We start from the raw sequence: 10,663 nt of genomic DNA on the forward strand, positions 1-10,663 counted from the left end.
ATATAATTCACTCTTAAATAGAATTAACATAAATATATTTATTCAATTTTTAAAATTTATATTAATTATTAAAATAATGATATAATGAATGTACTCCTACAGAAAAAATGAAAATAACTTCATAACTATATTTTTTGTTGGAAGAAAACATAACTCAATAAATGTAAAGTCTAATTTAAATAACTATAGTTAAATAAAATAAGTAATAAAAAACAGACATAAAATTTAACTTTTTAATTATTTGGTATAAAAATAAATCATTGTTCTCATACATAATGATATAGAATTTAACATTATCCTTTTCTATATGTATCTATTTTTTTAGTTTTTATCTTTATTTCTGTGCTTTATTTTAATCTAGGTTTAATTATTCTGTTGGTCCTATAGTTTCGCAAAATTTTCAATTAGGTCCCTATACTTTTTTTCCTTTCAATTGGGTCCTTATACGTTAATTTTTTTTTTCAATTTAGTCCTTATTAACGTTAAACGTCAAAAAAATGTTAGTGAATTGTGAAATTACTTGTATACCCTTAGGGACCCAATTGAAAAGAAAAAAAGTATAGGGATCTAATTAAAAATTCGATAAAACTATAAATATTCAATGAAAGATATTCCTATATCCCTATTCAATGATTCTACAACAAAAAAGATATTCCTATAATCCTTTTTATTTTGTCACTATCATTCTTTTGCTTATTTATATATAAATTATACAAAAATACCTTCTCTTTTTTTTTTAACTTTCAAAATATCTTATCTTAAGAACATACTAAAAAATAAAGGATTGGATAAAATGAAATAGAAATAATAGTAATAAATATATATAAAATAAATTGTCAAAATTATCCCCACAAATATAACAAATCAAATTTTATACAATACAACAAGATAAAGAATTTATTAACGTAACTTTTTCTAAAGAAAGAATTATATATCAGACAGAAGAGTATGTTCTCATTGCTTTGGACTTCACATGTTACTGATTCTTTAGCTCTCACTTTCTTCAAGTATCAGATACCTGCTCCAATTTCAAATGCCCCAGCAACTGAAATGCCAGTTATTGTTCCTGCATACACAACACATTATCCTCATTTTCAACTTGAAAAAGTTTGCTATGAACAATAATCAATACCCACTTCAATTGGCAGTAACAACCTGCAATTACATGTGTCCTCGTATTGTGCTATGCAACATTATAATCTATACAATAATATACAAAATCCAAGTCATGATCATTACTTTACTAAAAGGGCAGAATTATATTATTGAGGTTGTAAGATACCTTTGCAATGAGTAGTGGAATTTTTATTCTCACAAAGGCACATGAAACTCTCTGTCTATGTATTAAATCCACAAGTTCCACCTCCTTTGGATGGATCCTGGCAAGACACTCATAGTGAAAGAACACTTCGGCATGACAAGACACTCGTATAAGATCTTAATTCTAGTTGTTAGTTAACAATAATGTATAGACTAAAATAAAAACCATTCTATTATATGATGATGAAAATATAACTAAAGATAAGGACATCAATCCACATAACACAATGGAAGGGCAATTAAATAGATAAACATAAGCATGGGTTCAGCAGTATATACCTCAACTTCAATGGCACTAAATCCGAATCCAAAATTCCCTTTAACTGCAACAAGTCAATTAGAACAAGCCACTGCAGCCGCAAGTTTGCCTTGGAAATAGATAGACCAAGGATTACTCACTGCAGCAATAAATGCGGTTTTAGAACCACTGTTAAACGGAATAAACCGCAAATTTGCCTTAGAAATCTCTCACGACCTAGGCAGCAGGATAGGGACCACGATCTCTGAGAGTCCTGTATGCCTCTATGACAATGATCAATTAAACTCATAATCAATTAATAATAGATAAAATACATAATCATAACTCATAATCAATTCAACTCTCTCAAAGGTATTTAATCAAACACCTTATCTCCAATCTCACCTCTTTTCTTATTTCTAACATAATCAATTAATTACAGATAAAATACATAATCAGAACTCATAATCAAAATTTTTTAACACAATCAAAACTAATTTTAGCAAACTAAGCTTCACAACTAGATCAATTGGTTCTCCTTGTCATTCAGGATGCTGGTTACCTAATCAAATAAAGTTAAATTACATTCAAGCAGCAACCAAAAATAAGCATAAGCAAAATTAGAGGTATTTAACAATCAAGATTTCTCAACATTGTACCTGAAGCATTAGAATTGAGAGAGGATGCCGTTTGACTACTAGTTGTTTTAAGCATAACATTTCTCCCGTTCTTAGTGTAGTGGGAGGAAGACATTATTGAGAAGAATTATTACCCAACGCTAACAGAAACCCACATATTCATTCTACTCCCGATCTTTACAATTCAAACAAATGAAAGCCATCTGACTGGTTTCTTTCCCACATGCCACCTGGTCTCTTCATCTCCTCCGATCCAACAGTTGAAAAACTAAAACAAAATTCAATCATCACCTGTTGTTGCAGAACCAGTCCAGACAGCAAAACAAAGTCGAAGAACGGCAATTCGAGACAACGCACCTGAGGCGCGGTGAGGCAAGGCGGGACGAGGGGATGCAATAGGCAAGGCGGACGAGCAGAGCAGAACAGAGCACCCGTGGACGATGCAGAGGGACGACGACCACCCAGCGACGGACGACGACGACGCCATGGAAGACGGCAGTAGAGTGCAACGGAAGAGAAATCTAATTGGGAACTTAGGAGAATAACTTAGGGGTAGTTAGAGTTCTCTGATTTTGGGGGACAAAATATAAAGGGTATTTTTGGTATTTCAAAAAAATAAAGATGTTTTTAATTAGGTTTTTTAACCAAATTATGAGAATATTCGATTTTTTGATGGAATATTCTGTTATTTCAAACAGTTTTATGACTGTAGGGACTAAATTAAAAAAAAATAACGCATATGGACCCAATTGAAAGGAAAAAAAGTATAAGAACCTAATTGAAAATTTCACGAAACTATAGGGACCAATAGAGTAATTAAACCTTTAATCTATAACCATATCTATTAAAATATCAGAAATTTTGGTGTCCAAATTTAAATTTCAATATTGTCTTTATTGAGAAGAAAGGTTTATTATTAAAAGAAATTCTCCTGTACAACCGTCGGTAACTTTGCATAAAAAAAACTTCCACCCATTTTAAACAGCAACTTCATTAAAAGTTCATGTAAATCATTGTTGCGTATTTTTAATGAATAAAAATAAAATAGTTGAAACATGATAATTTTTTTAAATAAATGTATAAAAAATAATTTTTTTTAAAATTATTATATTATATTATTTTAATATACTCTTGGTATCTATAAAATATATAATTAAGTTTCAATATTATTTCTAAAGAGAAATTTATTATTAAAATTTTTTTCGTAAGCCACGTTAAATAAAAAAATTTTTACCTATTTTTCACAGTAACCTTATTAAGATTTTTCTATTGGAGATAAATTATTGGTGCAGATTAAAATAGTTCAAAAGGGTAATTTTTAAAAAAATAAATTTACCAGGATATTTTTTCTTTTCAAATTATTATCATACTCTTTTAAAATACTCTAAATACCTATATAACATATAATGTCAATAGGCGTTCAAATTTAAATTTTAATATTGTCCTTAACAAGAGAGATTTATTATTAAAAAAATTTATCCTATAAATCAGTCAGTTAAAAAATTTCCACACATTTTTTTACAGTAACTTCATTAAGAGTTTTCTTTTGGATGTAAATTAGTCATGTATCATCGATATGCTTTGAAAAGAATAAAAGTAGAATAGTTTAACAAGGAGAATATTTTTAAAAAAAAATTTACACATAGTAATTTTATACCAACATATCATGATTTTCTTTGCATATAATATTCATTCTTTTAAGTTCATTCATGGAGTACCTTACAAAAATTATATTTAAGTAATTTTTTATTTTATAACTATTTTATATTTTGGAATTCAAAATTTTGTATTTTTATTTTTATTCAAGGTTTATTTTTATGTTTTATTTTAGTTTTGTTAATTAAAAAGTATTTATATTAGTTTTAATTTTTACTTTTTAGGATAAATAAAAAGATGGGACCTTTTTTATAAATTAGATAATTGAAAAATTATTTGTTATAAAAAAAGTTAAGTCTATTTTTTGATTATAGGAATATATATATTTCACTCTTTTATTTAATCAAAATAAATATATGTTTATTTAATTTTTTAAATTTTACATCAATTATTAAAATCATGATGATATAATTGATGGACTTTGTATCATTAGATAATAAAAAAAATACTCATAATAAAAAAATTAAATTTACTTCTTCGTTATATTTATAGGAGTGTAGATAATTCACATAAGAGTTACGAGATTTTTTCTAACTTTATTTTTAAAGTAGTATTTACTTTTCAGTGTAATAATTACAAACTAATATACAATGGTAACTAATAACGATTGAAGAGAACGTAGAAGGAGAATAAAAATGGAGGAAGGAGGAGAGAACAAGATAATATAAAAGTGGTGGTGAGCCAACGATGGACATGTGGATATAGATAATGGTAAGAAAAAAATAATGAAAATAAAAATTAAAAATTTTAAAAGAATAATAAAACTAAAGATAATTTAAAATGTTAAATATAAAATTATAAGAAATAAAAGTTTTTTAACCATTAAAATTATGCTTAAAAAAAACTAATTTTTTTATCTAAAAACTGATTTTTCTTTATAAAAAACTGATTTTTCTTTAAATTATATAAAATCAATTACAATTTATAAATTATTTTTTAGTATTTTAAAAGATTAATTTTACTTTTGTTAATATTTATCTTTCAAAAGTTTTAAGATTAATTATTTTTGTTATTATTTTATTAGAAATCAAATAATATAATATAAGGTTAAAATGGTATTGAAGTAAAACGATAAAAAGAAAAGAATTATTTACCCCCAATAAAAAATTCTACAGAAAGGAGAGAGTACCTGGAAAAGAAAGAGATAGAGGAAGAACAGGAAGAAAAAAGTATCTCTGAACAAAAGGGGTAACAGTGGAAAAAAAGGAAAACAAAATTTATAAAATTATCCGTGTCCACTCTTCCAAATTCCATGTCCATCATTGTCCTTCATGAAAGAGTGGACACAAAAGTATAAAAAACTGTCTCAGAGACAATATGTCCACTGTCCATGTCTGTGCTTCCAAACACTTTTTAAACAAGTGTTGTCCATGTCTCCGTGTCCTGCCCCCGAAAACAAACGCTACCTAATAGTTATATATGTAAAAAGAATAATAAAAAAATAATAGTGTATGATATGATGAGATGATATAATCAAAATAAAAATTAATAACTTAGAAATAATAATAAAATTAAAGATAATTAAATATGTTCGATATAAGATTAAATAAATAAATTTTTTTATATTTTTTCCTTATTTTTTAATTTAGATTTATTTATTTTATATTTCTTACAAATATTAAATAACTTAAAATATTTTATTTTTTTATAATTTTTTATAATTATTGATATTAAATTAGGATAACATTTTTGTCTTTTTTTTAACTATATCTTTTTTCGATAACATATACATATCTTTAATGTGTGCTTTTATAATTTAGTATTTTAAAAGTTTTTTTTATAATAATTTTAATTTTAACAAAATATCATATAACTAAGGCTATGTTAATTTTGAAATGATAAAAAAAATACTTATTTGACAAATTTAAAGGGTAAATAATATATTAACACCAATACTAAAATATGATATAAATAAGATCACGTCAATATTAAAATAAAAAAATAGTGATCTAATAAATTTGAAGAACGAATAATATATTAAAAAAATAAAATTAATTTCTTAAAAATAATAGAAAAGTAACTGAACAGGCTGTTGAGCCGCTAGTATTATCATAACGTCTATTATTATTTTTAAAAAATGTACCTGTATTTGGCAATGGAGTTGACATAGAAATTGTATCAACTTCCTTGTCAAATCCTCTCACGATGATTTGCAGGTGTCCCTTTCTTAGTAAATGCATGTCAGAACAGTAATCTAATAAATTAATATATTAAAAAAATAAAATTAATTTCTTAAAAACAATAGAAAAACGGCTAAACACTGTTGAGCCGCTAGTTATAATAATAGTAATTATGGTAACATAATCATACTAAAAGCCTTTTCATATATAGTACAAGTGAATAGATAGACGCGCACTCTATATGATTACTTCTTTTATTTGACACTGGCGGTGGTGCACTATAGTGCTATAGCGCTATTATTTGACCTGATATGTGATATTATTTATTGTTATATATATGAAAAATGTGTATGTGGAAAAATAAAATGCTGAAAAATAAAATAGATAGAAAAATTAATTTTTCATTATTTGGATCAACAAAGAAATTGAATGGAAAAAATAAAAGTATATGTGGGATTCATGTAAATTTTTTTTCTTCAAAGTTGCAAAGAAAACTGATGCAAAAAAATAAATATGGATAAAAATACAGAGTTAACATTTGAATTATAATTTATATATAATATATAAAAATATTAATATATTTTTATACTATTATAATTTTTTCTCTTCTCACTTTTCTTTCCATCCAAGCAAAAGAAAAATAACATTTTTTCTTCATCTAAACAACACAAAAAAATATATTTTTCTTTCCATTTTCTTTCCTTTCATTTTTCTTCTTTCCATTTTCTTTTCTCTTATTTTTCATCTTATCTCCAAACAATAGTTTAGTATTTATCTATTTATCTTCTATTAATATTATTATATCAAGGATACATGTGACTTTATAAAAATGATATAACCTAAACTTTGATTATCTGAGAATTTGTTGAGTGGCTAGAATAGCTCCACGTCACGAACTAATGAATATTAGCAATAGGGATGATCACAAAAACAGCCAAAACGGGTATTTGTAGGGATTACTCGCATTTTGGGATAGACAGGGACTCGTGAAATCCTCACGACCTGCCAGACGAAAATGGATGGGGACTAAGGATGGCAAACGGGTCGAAACCCGTCGGACTGGCCCACATAACCTGCCAAAAAAGACGGATTTGGCTAGAAATTTGAGAACGCCAAACTTAAAAAGCCCGCCTACCCGCACCGCCTAATTCATTGGCTTTGGCGGGAGGGGAGCGGGGCCGGGCAGGCTTTCCCGCTGGACCAAGCTTTTATTTTGTCATGGTAATTTTTTTTATAATTTTTTATGATGTTATTGATCTATAAGAGGATGAAGATGATAATTGAAGATGTTCTAAGTTATATTTTGGATTATGTTTTATGTTTGATTAATTATAAACTTAAAGATGTTTAATTATATATTTTGGACAATATTTATTTTATTTTGGACAATGTTGATTTTATTATTATTATGAAATTATATATATTGTTTAATATTTAATAATTTATAAAAAAAAGAGAGCCCGCCAATCCGCCAGCCTACTATTAGGCGGGGCGGGAGAGAAATTCAGGATCGCCTTACTAGACGGGGCAGAGCGGGATGCCGGGGTGGGCCAGCCCACCAGATGGGGGCTTTTGGCGAGACAGGGCGGGCTTTTCCGTTTGCCACCCCTAATGGGACACGGACATAAGTATCTGCCCCATGAAACCTATTAAATATATACAAATATAAAATTATTAATTTATCTTAATTTATATATACATAAATCCATTTCTTAAATTTAGTAACCCTAATTTCTGTCTCCAATTCGAATTCTTCCTTTTTCTTCCAGACTCATTCTCAGCCTCGATCCTCTCTCTCTAACTCACTTTCTCTACCTCTCAAGTTCGTCACTACGTCGCTCAGTATCATCTCAAAAATGTTATGTTATGTTATTATGTTGGAATATATTTTTATATTTTCTCCTTTTAAAATTTTATTTTTCATAATGAATATGTTATAAATTGTGTTGAATTATATTAAATTGATTATTTTATTATTATTATATTATGTCTTTTTGTGTTAATTTTTTTCAAAAGTTTTCAAAGAATATTCATAGATATTCGAGAAGATCTGCGTTCCCTAAGGGGTAATTAAATAGGAACTTGCAATGACGGAGAAGGATCGAGAACATTTTTTTTAAATAGGAGTGAAGGATGGGAAGGGGGCTTCTCACGCTCCCCCAAGTATTCATTACCATATCTAACTAACAACAGAGATCCAATTTGAACCCATTTAAGAAGGAACGCGTGGACTTCATCTGCATTGGGCCTTTAAGGTAATGAACCTGAATCGGATTTGGGACCCTAATAATGGATTTTAGTTGATCTTGCTTGCGTTGAAGTTTTACTAGGTCCAAATATATCTTGGATTAATATTTTGAGTTGTTATAACAAATACACTATACTATTTAATATTATAACACTTAATATATGTAAAGTTGGATATATTTACAAGACAATTAATTATCTCTTTTTTAGTTTTAAATATTATTTTTTAATGTAACGAAAAAGTAAAAATAACAATAATCACTCACATAATTAAAACTGCTCTAACTACTGGTTCACTAGTTCATAGGTTCAACCGGTTTGATCGTGGTTGAACCGGAAAAATCATTTTATAATAAAATAATAAATAAAATATAAATAAACACATTAAAACATAATTATAGTCTAATATAAATCTTAAAATATAATCCCAATTAAAAGTGTTACATAAATCATAATGTTAAGATCTCATTTAAATACAAACTCAAAAGTCAAATAACAAAAACAACCAATCAAACATAAACATGCCAACATCCAACTGATTCAAGTTTGATAAAAATTTTCACTTACAATAGAAAGTATCAAAGCTGTTGATGGTAATACAGCAGTTCCTCCTAGAACATAAAGACCCACAGAATTAATACTTCTTGCAACTCGCTTGCATTGAACTCCCTAGTATTTTCAGAAGACTCAAAACAAAAATATTGGTGTAACACCCCAAGAATGAACAAACACATAAGCATAATTACAAAATCAAAGGACTTGGCACAAATATAATGGTGAAAATCCATAAATCAGGGGCAGTAATGCACATCTGACTAGAACCAAAATAAATCTTCCACGTATTTTGTATTTAATCTTTCTAGGAATATCTAGCCTTTTCCAAATAAAATTGGCAAGCAACAATTGTCATAAAAGGACACCACTTAACATATCTTTAAATAATTTATTTTCAACTGTTTAAAAAAATTGACTTAATAAAATATGGATGATCCAAAGTAAGAATAAGAACTGGAATGGCATACATACTTTCATGTTCTCAACAATTCTCTCAGGTGTCTTTTGAGCAGCATGGAATGCATATATATTGTTGTAGGCCACATCAAAAGCTTCCTTAATAGCTCCATCAAACTGTACTCCCATAAAATAACATGAAGTTAAATAGCAGAAAAAGCTGACTCTTACTCTCTCAAACCAGAAAATTAGTTGCATAATTTCAATTTCAATTCAAGAGAAATAAACAAACAAAACCTACCTATCAATTAGTTGCAGAATTTCAATTTCAATTTTAATTATTCAGTTGAAAAATCAGTTGAAACAGGCAAACAATTATTCAATCACTATATTAGTTTACACTTTACAGTTCACAGAAAAATAATTATTCAATCACTATATCACCATATCAGTTCACAGTTGAATGACTTGAATCAGAGTTCACAAAACTTCACTATATCAGTAAACCACACAGAATCAAGCAATTATTCAATCATAAATTCATAGTTAATAAAAAAAAAATTACCTGGAGAATACACAAGAGACAGTGGTTACAGAAGGGGACAGAGATACCGAAAGACAGAGACAAAGACACCGAGCGACCAAGGGAGACAGAGCCACCGAGAGATACCGAGGGAGACAGAGCAGCAAACGGTGGCTTCGAAGGTCGCGATGGTGCTGCGCAATGGAGGCTTCGAAGGTTGCGCGACGGAGGCTTCGAAGGTTGCGCGACGGAGGCTTTGAAGGTTGCGCTGGCTGCTGCGCGATGGAGGCAAAGTGAGCGAGCACGAGACGGTGGCTGGACGAAGGTGAGCTCGATGAGATTGAGGAACCCTCCCCCTGACTGAGTGTGTGTGCGAGACTGAGAGGACTGACGAGCTCGATTAGGGCTTGGCTGTGCGATGGAGTAATAGTTAGGGATTTTTGGGGATTGAAACGGCAACGTTTAGTTGCCTTCTCTAAAAACCGGTCGAGTCACGGTTCGGTTCGACCGACCGGTTCATCGGTTCGATGGCAGTTTCTGAAATCTACGGTTTTGCTTATTGCCCGAACCGATTTTCAGAACCATGGTTTTGACTTCAAGAATGAATACGATACTAACAAATAAAATTGTCCAAAGTAAATTTTAACAAAGGTAAAAGTCCATAAGTATTGCTATTAATGAAAAATTAATCTATTTTAAAGACAAACACAATTTTTTTATGGATTTCTTAATTCGACAAGTCGATGACTAATCTACCACATATTGATGTTCTATTTATTAAAGGTCTGTCGCTAACTAATGGATTGTTATACACACAAGACGAGATTCGAACTCCAAATACTTGTCTAAATAGACAAATAAAATGACCATTCAACTAATCTAAATTGATTAAAATAAATATTAATTATTTTTAATATATTTAAATTATAAAATATTTATAATAATAATTATTATATATATTTTTCATCTA

This window comes from Arachis ipaensis, chromosome B10 (genome assembly GCF_000816755.2).
Source record: "Arachis ipaensis cultivar K30076 chromosome B10, Araip1.1, whole genome shotgun sequence".
Lineage (NCBI taxonomy): Eukaryota > Viridiplantae > Streptophyta > Magnoliopsida > Fabales > Fabaceae > Arachis > Arachis ipaensis.